This window comes from Marmota flaviventris, chromosome 6 (assembly GCF_047511675.1).
Source record: "Marmota flaviventris isolate mMarFla1 chromosome 6, mMarFla1.hap1, whole genome shotgun sequence".
NCBI lineage: Eukaryota > Metazoa > Chordata > Mammalia > Rodentia > Sciuridae > Marmota > Marmota flaviventris.
The window spans coordinates 108938445-108952682 of record NC_092503.1 but is presented as its reverse complement, the minus strand read 5'-3'; the positions used below and the strand labels follow the sequence as shown (position 1 = coordinate 108952682).

The following is a 14238-nucleotide window of genomic DNA, read 5'->3' as shown; positions in this document are numbered from 1 at the left end:
AATACAAAATTAGAACCTAGAGCATAATCTAATTTCTACTTGAACCAAAGTCTAAAATACAAATAAAGTCAATAGATCAGAAAACCATTGTGAAATTTTATAATCTTATGAGTAAATAACTCATTTAATCTAAAATGTGATTTTTCCCCATAAAATTAAGCAAAAGCAAAATGAGAAAACTAGATTCCAATCCTAATGTATATTATTTTAATTAATGAATGTAGCATTTGGGCTAGGGCTGTAGCTCAGTGGCAGAGCACTTGCCTAGCATGCTTGAGGCACTGGTTTGATCCTCAGGGCCACATAAAAATAAATAAAATAAAGGCATTATGTCTATCTACAACTACAAATTTTTAAAAAATGAAAGTAACATTAAATAAGAATTAGTAAAAAAAATAGCATTTCAAAAGTCATGAGGGGCTGGGGTTATGGCTCAGCGGTAGAGTACTCAAGTGCGAGGCACTGGGTTCAATCCTCAGCACCACATTAAAAAAAAAAAAAAAAGGTCATGAAAGTAGGTAAAAGTTCAACTACTATACAATTGAGTTTAATATCATTTCATATAAAGTTGATGTAAACTTTGCAATATTGTAATTTTCTTTAAAATAAAAACAGACTCTAAGGGACAAAAAAAAAAAAAAAATCAGAACATACCATAAAATAGCACCTAGAACTTTAAATGTTGTCTAAGAGAGCAAGTTCTGGAATTGTTACCAGACAAAAGACTCACTCATTCAGGAAACAAGGCAGTGGTAGAGAAAGACCTTCTTATGGATTAACTAAATGAGCTGAAGATGGCAACTTAAAGGATCATCTTGCCCAGGGGGTTGATTTAGGGTCAGTTTAAATAGGAGATGGGGAAACACCAGACTGATAAGCACCTTTTCACAGGTGGTTTTTTTTTTTTTTTTTTAGACATTCATTGACCTTTATTTTATTCATTTATTTATATGCAGAGCTGAGAATGGAACCCAGTGCCTCACATATGCTAGGCTAATGCTCTACCACTGAGGTGCAATCCCAGCCCCACAAGTGGAGGTTTGTGGAACAAATGGCTTACACATCTGAAGATGGTTTTCAGTTCTGCAAATCTCAAGAAAACAGTTCAAGCTAGACTTGTCACTGATTTAGCTTGCCCAAGTGTATTTCCTGAGTTGTTATAGAATGGCAAGAGTGGGTAGCTACCCTGAGGCTCTCTTGAGCTGGTCAAATTCAATATAATGAAAGAAAACATATTTCACCTAAAGGGTAAGTGAAGTTAAATAGGATGTATGGAAGAAATCTAATCAATGTCTGGCCTCAAAGGCAGACTGCCTAAGTTTGATTTGCCAGCTCTGCTACCTTGCCACAAGTGTGGACAAGTGACTTAATTTCTCTGTGCTTCAATTCTGAAGAGGCAACAGGACAAAGAGCTAAGACAAGCAGCACACTGACCTTTCTGGCCTCATCTGAGGGCCCAGACAAAACCACTAGGCACAGAACAAGGGCCAAAGAAAGAGAAGAAAAATATTCCACTCAAATTAAACTTAAAATCCAGAATTCCACAATATATGACGAATCTAATGCAAGAAAGAATATCACTTTTTTAAGCCTAATTTTTTTTCTAATTTTTCTTAAAGATTTTTTAAAAGAATATGATATTAGAAAATATCTAAGAGGTCAAATTCTGGAGATGTTACCAGACAACTTACAGGAAAAGAAACATTACCTGTTGAAATCTGGGCCAAAAAAAAAAAGACATCACCAGTCCAGGATTGGGCAAAAATAGGTAGAAAACTAAGGACTTCCACGAACAGTCCAAAAGAAATAAGACAATGTGGGGAGAAAAAAAAAAAAAAAGGCCTGCATTTCTCAAGGACCTCAGAATATGTTCCCCTGTTGTCCCAACACAAAGCTGACAGTGACATCTAGCAGAAAACATTAAACTCAATATTACATATTAACTCCAGTCTCCAAAACAGTTATGATTTAAGTTGACTCACTCATACCACATTTGATATACATGCTATTCTGTAGAATTATCCTATGACCAAAACTTCACTGAGACATTGCTGGAGCAATCTGCCCCTTTTACATTTAAAATCAAGTCACCCTGCTTCAACCCGCTGTGAAGAGGAGATATTTCATAAAGTAAACTGGTATTAAGACCACAGCTCTGAGCTGGGGATGTGGCTCAATGATAGAGTGCTTGCCTAGCATGCAAGGAAGCCCTGGTGTTGTATCCCCAGCACCACAAAACACACACACAGCTTTCTTCAGTTGTCTCCGTACTGTGAATGCTTCACATGAAGGGTATTTATTGGTAAGAGGTAAAGGATCCCAGTCCTAGTTTATAATAACCATGATCATCCTTTTACAGTCAAGTTATTTAATTTTTAAATCAAACAGGTGAATAACATTTCTCTTGACATGATGAGCTGATAGCTCATTAGACTTTTTAAAATAATTATTTCCCATACCCATATATTTTGTTTGATGATTTAGATAATTAACTTCTTTAGACATTAACTTCTTTTCACATCAAAGTCCTATCATTTCAATGCTTTATTTCCTTTCTTCCAGACATTAAAAAAGTCTGTTAAAAGCAGAAGCACTCAAGTCAATTTTCTCTAATAAATACAGTTAACATGGAACTGAAAACCTACTGTAATCTTCTCAATGGGTTAATGTCCTGCAGTGTTTCAGCTTTCAATTGAAATGCAGCTGTTTGCCATATTTTACAAAATGAATTCAGATGTGCAGATTGGGATCAAGATTATTTCAACATGCCACAGCTTAAATGTGAACCTAAGAAGAAGTTCATTTCTGATTAATACTATGTAAACCTGATCACTGACCAACAGCCAATAGTATGTCACACCTGTAAAATCCCATTTCAAAGGAAAAAAAAACAGCATTTTTTAATTTACAGCAATGGAATTTAGGATATACTTCTTTCCACAGAAAATACCGCCGCCACCCTCCCCCCCCAAAAAAATTGTTACTTGTTGTAAACACAAAAAAATGAATCAAACAAAATGCAAGAAACATGACACTGGGTTTCCATTTAGAGATCATATTTTGAAGAGCTACCATGAGAAACATCTTTAAGCTTAGAAGACATCAAAGAGTTAAGAATCTCATTATTACTAGTTTCTACACCCTCAAAGCAAAAGCAAAATGTAGACTGTGAAATCTAGCAATCAACCCATTAATTAGTGGAATTTATCAGATAATAAAAATGGAATTTTTCATCATTTCCTCAGTTATATCACTGCTAAGAAAAATTAATTCAAACCTATACACTAATTTTGTAAACCGATCCAGTCTCAATTCTAATCATCCAGTCTGAAAATCTCACATAATAAAATAAACTTTCACAATTAGAATATTTTCATAAAACCCCAAAGGTAGGAAACAATTATGGTTACAGCAACACTATTATACACGGCACATCAATTCTGTTTTGTTTTGTTTTTTTAAACTCAAGTTATAGCATAATCTAAATTTCTACAAATGTGAAAAATAATACCAAATGGTCAATTACTGAGAATGAAATTTTTAAAAATGTACAAAGTATCACAAAACTTCCATATCTAGTATTCAGGATAACACAATGCTGATTCCTATGTATTAATATATGCACTGGACTGGGGATATAGCTCAGTTGATAGAGTGCTTGCCTTGCATACACAAGGCCCTGGGTTCAATCCGCAGCACCACAAAAACACACATACACACACACACAAACCACTTCAAGGGGCTTTTGGAAGGTTTTTTAAAGCCTGTGTTTTAAATGTGTTTAAAATCAGTTCCATCTGCCCCCCACCCCCATCAGGTTCCATTCTACAGCAGTCAAATTAAATATCTGGTGTCTCCCAAACCATCCCATGTTCTTTTGAAACCTTATCCGTATGGTTCTTCTGCTCATGACATCTTCTGAAACAATGCCTCTCTATCTATGGAAATCTGGTGGTCTACAAGAGATTGACATAAGCTCAGTATCTCTAAGAAAACTTCTCAGATACACAAATATAATGCACTCTACCTTCTCTAATATTTAATTATTTCAGTTTAATAATCATATTAACTTAATATTATTTTAGTTTAATACCCTCTTCTACTGACAGAAGATAGCATCTCCCAATTCATAGACATAAAAAACCATCATTTAGTAATTCCCTCACTCTCCTCATCCAAGGCACTATATCCTTCCTCCCTCTCTTCCTCCTCTTAGAATAAAGGCACAGGCAGCCTTTCTTTAAAGCCAACATCATCTGTGCTTTGGATGATAATTCATAACTACTTATTGGACACCTACTACAGACCTAAAACTGTTCCATGAGCTAAGGATATAGCAGTCACTAAACCAAAAAGAAAAACATTATAAGGCAGGGAATAAGCACAAAAACAAATAAAATTTGAGGAAGCAGCAAATGCTATGATAATAAATTAAACAAGGTGATTTCAACTAGGAGGTGATATTTAATATAAGATCTAAATGAAGTCTCTGAGGCAATGCTCAAGAAATTCCACGCAAAAAGAATAGCAAACTACCAAAATATTAGGGCCAATGAGTAAAGTGAAGTGAGCAAAGAGGATATGCAATTGAAAATAAGATCTGAGAATTACAAAGAGGTTACATTTTGGAAATCCTTATAGGCCACAGGAGGTTAAATTATACTTAAGTGTAATATGAAGCTACCAAAAAGTTGTGAAAAGCAAAGTTACTTGAAATGTTTTAGGTTCTAAAAGATAAATCTAGCTGCTATGAGAATATACTATAAAAAAGAAAGGTATAATCAAGAACACTCAGGAACTTATTAAAGTTGTGCACACAAGAGATAATAGGGGCTTTAATTAACAAATGGAGATGGCAATATATGATCAGATTTCTGGAATGCAGAATTTGGGAAGCACAGCTAACCTTCTAATGGATTAGACATGGGATGTAAGAGAAGAGCAATTATGGATGATTCTGAGAGTTGGGACTCTAACAACTACTTACATGGTGGTACCATTTACCAAAGGTTGAGGAGGAAAAATTAAGGAGTTAATTCAGACATATTAAATTTGAGGCAATTATCCAACATTCAAACAGAGGTGTTGTTAATACAGAAAATCAGAAGTCATGGGGACAGAGCTTCTATTGAGAAGGATTAATCAATATAGAATCTTGTATAAGGACAAACTAATCTCTCAAACTCTGTCAGAAAAATAATTTCTGTCTCACAGGGGTGTTATGAAGAAAACAGTGGACACCTAATGGGGACTCAAAACAGAAATTTAATTGAAAATAGTATCAAACATTTTGTAAACTATTGAAAGCCTACCCCTTCTAGAAGAAACAAATTGAGTACTTAAAAATCTTAGCTACATGAACAAGGGTTTTTTGTTTTGTTTTGTTTTTTTAACTTTGACAGACACAGTAGACCTGTGACAGACTGCTCAAAGACATAAGTTTTTTCAGACTTTTCTTTAGTCTCATATTAACCTGTTTCTATTCCATGTGCTTTCACATCCAGTATTCTTATAGAAGAAAAATAAATTTTATTCTTTGCAAAAGTTATCCTAAAGTGCACTGCAAATGTGCCTACCAGATCGTCCTAAAACACACCTCATATAAACCCTGACAAATGACACATAACAAACTTATTTTTCCAACATTAAAACACTGCTGTTCTTACAAACTGAGTGACTTTAATGGTTAACTTTTCAGATATGTAGGAAACTTGGGAATCAATTATCCTCCTAATAGTAATAGGTTAAGTATATTTCACAAAGATGTTTTAAAAAAAAAAAAAGAGGCCTCTTAAACATCAAGAGTCTCTTATTTAGAAGTAATAAACCTTATGAGAATCTATTATTAGACAAACAATTCAAAAAAAAATCTGATGCAGTTAAAAACATAATTTAAGTGACTAAAAAGAACAAGGGACTTTGGGTGTAGGTATTTAAAAAATAGATGAACTTGGAGTTATATAAAACTTTCATATGTATTAGCTCACATTTTTTCATAGTCACCTACAAGGTAAGTATTTTCCCTCTAACACTAAGAACAAAAACACCAAACAAAGGTCACAATCTTTTAAAAATCAGTCTTTGTGTATTGGGGATATAGCTCAGTGGTAAAGCAACTACTTAACACACATAGGCCTTGGGTTCCATCCCCAATTTTAACTCAAAAATTAAAATTAGGCTTTGATCCCAAATAACTGATAACCTAAAATATTCCACTCATGTAGACAGTATTTTAATAAAAATTCACCAATCTCTCCCATTTTAGTATCTAGTTTTTTCTTTTTAAAAGATGCCTATCTCGGGCTGGGGATGTGGCTCAAGCGGTAGCACGCTCGCCTGGCATGCGTGCGGCCCGGGTTCGATCCTAAGCACCACATACAAACAAAGATGTTGTGTCTGCCGAAAACTAAAAAATAAATATTAAAAAAATAAATAAAATTCTCTCTCTCTCTTTTTAAAAAAAAATCATAAAAAAAAGATGCCTATTTCAGGATAAAGGGATGGAGGGTAAGAGAAGGGGGCATGGGGGTAGGAAAGATGGTGGAATGAGATGGATATCATTACCCTAAGTACATGTATGAAGACAAGAATGGTGTGACTCTACTTTGTGTACAACCAGAGACATGAAAAATTGTGCTGTATATGTGTAATATGAATTGAAATGTATTCTGCTGTCACACATAACAAATTAGAAGAAAAAAAAAGTTTTACCCCAACATGTTGGAAAAATATGTAAATATAAAATAATATATTTATGAGACTTTTAAAAATGAGATGCCTATTTCCTTTTAATACCCTAATAATTTGAAATTATTAAAGTGTTATGTACATAGCAGTCATGAACTTATGGTATGATTTAATTATCTTAGAGACTGGTGATTTTAAATGTGAAGTTCAGTTAAAAGAAAATCTCAGAAACAGAAGGATAAATTTAACAGACAAAAACATAGCTATACTAATTGGTAGGAACTGGAACTGGACCAAAGACATATGAACAAGTTTCAGACTACAGTTTGAAAATCACTAATTTCATCCAAATCCCTCGTTTTTCATGTGTGGAAACAGCAATCCAGAGGATTTTTTTTTTTTTTTTTTTAGTTACACATGACAGTAGAATGTATTTCAGCAAAATATCCATACATAAAGTATAACTTATAATATTAGGTTTCCACTCTTGTGGTCATACATAATATGGAGTTATCATGGTCACGTACACAAACACAAGGCTAGGAAAGTTATGACCAATTTATTCTACTGTCCTTCCTATTCCCCTTCCTATTCCCCTCCCTCTGTTACCCCCATCCAGTCCAATCTATTTCTATTATTCCCCTTCCCAAGCTCCCCTGTTTTTGGGTTAGCATCCACAAATCAGTGAGAACCTGAGGCCTGTGGTTTTGGGGATTGGCTTATTTCACTTAGCATGATATTCTCCAGTTCCACCAATTTACTGGCAAATACAATAATTTCATTCTTCTTTAAAGCTGAGTAATATACACTACATTTTCTTTATTCATTCATCTATTGAAGGACACCTAGGTTGGCTCCATAGTTTAGCTATTGTGAGTTGAGCTTCTATAAATATTGATGTGGCTGCATCACTGTAGTATGCTGTTTTTAAGTCCTTTAGATATTGATAACCACTGAGTCAAACAGCGGTTCCACTCCAAGTTTTCTAAGGAATTTTCATACTGCTTTCCATGGTGGTTGCAACAATTTGCAGTCCCACCAACAATGTATGAGAGTACCTTTCCTCTCCACATCCTCACCAACATTTATTGTTACTTGTATGTTTTTTTAATTTGTTGATGTACCTTTATTTTTTATTTATTTTTATGTGGTGCTGAGGATCGAACCCAGTGCCTCACACATGCTAGGCAAGCGCTCTGTCACTGAGCCACAACTCCTGCCCGTTACTTTTATTCTTGATGATTGCCATTCTGATTGAAGTTTCTTGAACTGCCCAAGGACACACCACTATTTAGCAATACAAGTCAGGACTAAAACTAAGGTCCCGCTGACTTGTAGTCCAGAGTTCTTTCTACCATCCAACAAGAAACATAAAAATTTAAAAAAAGTTTATCACAACTCACAAGACTGCCACAATTTGTCATAGGAAATTTTGTTGTGAAATATCTACCTAAATAGAACCACAATGCAGCAGTAAAGAGGAGGGTTATGGGGTTCAAACACAGGCTCTATCCATTACCATCTGACTTTGGGCAAGTCATGTCACCTCTCTGCCTCAGTTCCCTCATATCTAAAAAAAGTTGTTTAAGGACTAGGGTTGTGGCTCAGCAGTAGAGCACTCGCCTTGCACATACGGGGCCCTAGGTTCAATCCTCAGCACCACATAAAAATAAATAAATAAAATAAAGGTATTGTGTACAACTGCAACTAAAAAATAAATATATTTTTAAAAAAGAAGATATATGAATAAAGTTAAAATATATAGGATTCAGTCAGAAACAGCTACACCATTTAAAATAGCAAAGTACAAGTCAAGATAGTTTAAATAATTTACATTTGTTAATACTTTAGTTTATTATGCAAATATTGAAGAACTTATTTCTATATACTGTCCTCTGAATTCAATGAATACAGCACTTTTTCAGTAATGATCACATACCATATGCCAAATAACATGATTTTTAATGTTGATTATCTTTATTTAACCTTAAACACATTCAATAACTATCAGCCAAATATTATTATGGCCAGTACTAGAGTGCAAAAACACCTGACAAGGGCTGGGGTTGTGGCTCAGCAGTAAAGTGCTTGCCTAGCACATGCGAGGTCCTGGGTTTGATCCTCAGCACCACATAAAAATAAACAAAAGAAAGGTATTGTGTACATCTAAAAAAAATATATATATATATACTTAAAAAAAAAAAAACACCTGACAAACCCGTTCCAGAAAGAAAGAGCATCATTGGTATCATTAGATAAAACTTACCTGCCTGGATAAATAAATACAGGGAAATAAATACAGGGAAAGTGTTTTCAGCAAACTCCATGGAACACATCAAGTGCCCAAGAAAAAGGTTGGTTCTCTCTTAGCAATATTAGTAGAGTTGCTAATACTGTGTACAGAGTTGTAACCAGCTCAATAAAGCACCACTGCAGTGACTCAACAGTCTGGGGGGAAAAAAGTTTGCAGTAATAGTGCCATTTTATATACTACTTATGCTCTTACACAAAATATACAATTTTTACAGATTTAGAGTCAGTCTTTATGGCGAGGGGTACTAGGTTGACAAGATGAAATAAAATAAACATAAAAATGTCAATAAAATAAGACTACAATTTATAAATGTGTGTGTGTGTGTGTGTGTGTGTGTGTACCAGGAATTGAACCCAGGGGCACTTAAACACTGCACCACATCCCCAGTCCTTTTTAAATTTTATTTAGAGACAGGGTCTCACTAAGTTGCTTAGGGCCTTCCTAAATTTCTGAGGCTGGCTTTGAACTTGGGATCCTCCTGCCTCAGTCTCTCAAGACACTGGGATTACACGTGTCACCACGCTCAGCTAAATATAAATCTTATTGGATGCTCACCAACAATCTTTTGGGGAGAATGGAAAGAAGTACTAATTTCATTTTACTGAAGAGGCAACTGAGGCTCAGTGAAATATCTCAACTAAAGTGGCAAAGAGAATATGGTAGAAAGGACAAAAGCTAGTTGTTTTTTTTTTTTTTTTTTTTAATTCATTTTAAGTGTTCTTTCCATCAATCCACAGTGCACCTCAGAATACTAGTGTTTCTTCAAGATCAAACTTAAGGCTATAATTGCTAATATTTATAAAGTTGCATCTCATTTATCTCTTATAAGTCAGGAAGTGGGTGCTATTACTATCTTCATTTTATAAATAAAAAAAACTGAGGCTTTTTAGAAAAATTAAATAACTTGCCCCAAATCACATCATTATTAAGTAATTGAACAAAGACTCAAACTAGGTGTGCCTGACTCTCAATAAAATACTTTATCCACTACAGTACAAATTCAATTAATACAATAATGCATTTGTCTGAATTATTTCTCATTATTTATGTAAACAACTCTAAGCAAATTCTTTAACATTCTAAAACACAGCAAGCAGATTTCGGATTTCACTATTCAACCTCACCATAAAATAAAACAGATGTTATTTCAATACAAATACTCAATCTTCTGATTTGACTGAGAGAGACTTTCTTTGTAGTCCCCTACAACAACAGATCCCCCCACTCCAATAAACAAAAATCAATACTTAAGATTTCTATCCAAAACAAAATCTTAAAATTACCAGTGCCTTAAATGGACAAGTAACTTGCTGGCCTTATTCCAAGTATCTCATCTATTACTTTAAAACAAAAGCAGTAACTGTCACTGTTTTAGAAGTAGTAATATTTCTGAAATGGCAGTATGGTTAATTTCTCTAAAATTATATATTATGGATTTCAACATGCCTGAAAATATGGTGACCATATTATTATTTAGTCCCAAATTAGACATTTTTTTACTATTTTTTTAGTTGTAGATAGACACAATACCTTTATTTTGTTTATTTTTATGTGGTCCCGGGGATGAACCCAGTGCCTCATGCATGCTAGGCAGGAGCTCTACTACTAAACCACAACCCCGGCCCCAAATGAGACATTTTTGATAATCGAAAAGGTTCTATTAATAACTATACTAGAACAAACATGGCTTCACAGAAGCATTAAAGTATAGGGCCACCCTACATAAGAACCCATTTTGTTAGTATGTTATGAACTATTCTCTGCACATGACTTAATTCATGAGTTTTAAGTTATTGTTCCAGATCTACCAACTATCTTCAGCCTTGAGAAAAAAGGTGTCATTGTACAGGCATCAGGCCAGAGTTAAGGTTGCTATCTGTAGTTTTTGTTTTGTTTTTCGGGTTTTTTTAAGTTTTATTTTCAGGGGTTGGGGGTACCTCAGTGGTAGGTAGAGCGCATGCTTAGCATTTGGGAGTCCCAGGTTCTATTCCAGCGCAACCAAAAAAAATTTTAAATGTTTTATTTTTATATTTTATACGCTGAAAAACACATATTTCAAAGAATCTTTGAAAGATATATCAACAAATTTCACGTAACTAAGTTTTGAACACAAATAATAAAAGTACTTCTCAAATGTCCCAATTTGCAAATGATAATGGAAAATTTTCCATTTTCAAACTACTATAATTTATCAAACTGCTTTATTACACAAAAGGTTAAAAACACCAAAAAAAAAAATCTTTCAAATGGAAAAAGCTTTAAAGAAAATAACCAAAATTATAAAAGATGATGGAAACCCATGATCACAATATAGTATAACAATGATTCTAGTTAGCATTGTTAGGCCTCTCCAACTAAATCCTGCAGTCGTTTTACAAGCTAGGAGTCCAAAGAATCCTTTGCTTTAGTTGTCAAAGATAAATATGTACTAACAGACCAATGATTTGAACTGTAGTATTTGAGTTAAAAGCATTATTTGAATATATGTATGATGATACTTAAGAAAATAAATGTTACAAGACCTGGCTTTTCCGATTTAAAACTCAACCAAAACAAAAATTAGAAGGGCTGTCAAAATTTTAGACCTTCACTATCACAAGCAGTATCATGTAGTTATATATAGCTATTTAAATTGGAATTAATTTATTAATAAATAAAATTAAAAATTAAGTTCCTCTAAAATAAATAAATTTTTAAACGTAGAAAAAATAATTTTAAATCTTAAAAAGAAAAAAAAAAGTTCCTCAGTGGCACTTTCCGCACTTCAAGTGCTCAGTGTCAACTGGTGCCTAGTAGCTATCATAATGAGACCACAAAGATTAAATAACATTGCACAGTATTTCCGTTATGGCAGAAAGTTCTATTGGGCAGTGTGCCTTTAGACTTATAACACTTTGCTTGAATATCCTGAGACAAGAAACCTGCAACTGTACACAAAAAAAGTGCATTCTGGTTTTGCAGAATACTATCAAATAATTGTTCCTCACAGCAGGTCAAACTCAGCCTATTTGGAACATTCCAGAAATTCCACCAGTTCCTTCTTCAAGTACATCTTTGCAGAGGTCTTCTCCTCCCAGATAAATATATTCTCAACTTCTTTAGAATAACGTAAAGTTTCTATCTCCCAAGATATGCTAATTTATTCACGTGTAGAATAATAGCACTGTGTCCAGGATGCTCTTTTAGGTACTATACCATAACTTCAGTCTCATTTATCAGCCAAGTGTCCTGATATTTAACTGAGAAAATAAGAATCAGTCTTTCTGAACTATTAAAACATGGAGATCAAAAGCATCATAGCTGTCATACTTAGCAGTGCAAAACACTGTTCTAGAAACCTCACGATTTTAAACTAAGCTATTACAATCCCCATTTTACAGACCCCGAAACCGAGGCAAAGACAGGCTACATAATTTCCCCGGTGGTCACAGATGTGGGCTCGTTTCATCTAGAACGGTAGAGCTTTTCCTTTCTGGGCGCTACACGAGGAGTAAAGCTCTCCGAAGTCTTCCTCCACCAGGCCATGCTGCGACCTCTTCCCCTAGAGCCCCGCTCCCCCAGCACTCCCTAAAAGACCCGCGAGGGCACCTCTTAGCGTAGAGCCCAGCACCGACGCGGCTCGCCGGCCCAGCTCTGCGAGCCCCACGCCCACCGGCCAACGGGGAGGAGTCAGGAGTCAACCCCACAACCGCAGGGAACCCAGGCGCCGCGCTGGGTCGGCGCCGCACACAGCGGCCCGCTTGGCAGCCCTCGGGCGGACACGCCAATTGCTCGCCGGCAGCCGGGGGCAGGGCAGGGCAGGCACGCGAGCGCGAAATGCCGGGCTCCGCGCTCTGCGCCCCTCGCGTCCCCTGACCTCTTCCCCGCTCCCCACCGCTCCCCACACCCCCTACAACCTCTGCTTTAAGGACACTTGTAGGCACGGCTGCGCGTCCCGCGTGGAGAATGTAGGGGTAGAGATGGCGCGGTTTCTGCTGCTGAGGCCTGGGACACGATTGAAAAGGGACGGAGTGGGGGACAGAGAGTGTAGAAAGGGAAAAGGTGACTGGGCTGTGGGGGGGCGGGGCAAGATGGCGGGAGCTCCACTCGGCGGGGCGGGGGTGGGCGAGACCGCGTTGGTAGCGATACCGACGCCCCCACTCCTGGCGGCGCGGGCGCATGCGCACTGAGCCAGGTGACGCGCGGCCTCCGTCCTGAGCAAGCTACTTCCGCCAGGCTCCCGGGGGCAGGTCGCTGTTGGCCTGAGAGCCCTAAGTGTGCAATCCCAAGCCACGCTATGGGCCTCGGGTCGCGAGTGGTTTGGAACTGAGATGGGAGCCAAAAGGTGTACGCTGCCTTAGGAGTGGGCCTGGCGTGGGAGAGCCAGCGTTCCTGAAGGATTCCGTCACCTACATCAGGAGTTTGTTTTCCACTCTGGAACCCAAAGGGGCCAACACAGTGCTCTCTTCAAGAATTGTGGGAATGGTGGGAACATGAGGTTAAGAGAATAATTCTGTAAAATGGGCCCACTGTGCTGATCCCCACATGTTTTCTTTTCTAAGAAGCAATTTAGGTCTTGGTAGCAGGAATCAGGATTTGGAGAAGGGGTCTTCCCATTGCCCCAGCTTCTTGGAAGGCCCCAAAACTCAATAACAGTCTTCTCTCCCGATTTTTGGTTAGAGATGAAAATCTTTTTAAGATTTTCACTCTTTGGATCACTCTTTGGAACATTTAGATTCTTATTTATATTTTTAATATTTTCAGCTTCTTAGGAAAGAAAACCGATTATCCATGCTCACATCCATTCCTACATGTCACATATTATGAAATATTTAATAGAAATTCAACTGTTAACCTTTACCAGGTATTTGCAAGCATTACTGCTTCATTTATCTTCTTGCCTATGAATACTACGTTCTGAAATAATCCCTTTCTCCTATTTGCTTATGCTGTTTAAAATAGTGATTTATTTGGTTATTTCCTTTATGAATTATAGTTGGATTATCTATGCGTTTTGCGTTTGGTTCCTTTCAATCGCTCGAGCACTTTAATATTTGCCAAATCCTTAAAACTTGGGAAAAACAAATAAATATTTTCAGGTTATGAAAGTTCAGAAAAGTGTAAATCCAGAATCAGTTCCTGCTAGGCAGTGCAGTACAATGGAAAGCAACAGAATTGTCCTAACTTCTTAAAAAGGAAGACTAATTTATATAAAATAGTCGAAATGATGTTTAATACATTGCCAAGAAAATAGTCAA

The 14238-nt window shown here is 36.3% G+C and overlaps 1 protein-coding gene across 1 annotated transcript in view; it reads right to left on the bottom strand.

The window, feature by feature from the left end:
- Supt3h (SPT3 homolog, SAGA and STAGA complex component) overlaps nucleotides 1-12980 on the bottom strand; it is a 470425-nt gene extending 457445 nt beyond the window's left edge. The window contains exon 1 of the mRNA XM_027950427.2: nucleotides 12898-12980. The gene's annotated coding sequence lies outside the window, so the exon portion shown is untranslated. The remainder of the gene's footprint in view (nucleotides 1-12897) is intronic.
- Nucleotides 12981-14238: the final 1258 nt, after the last annotated feature.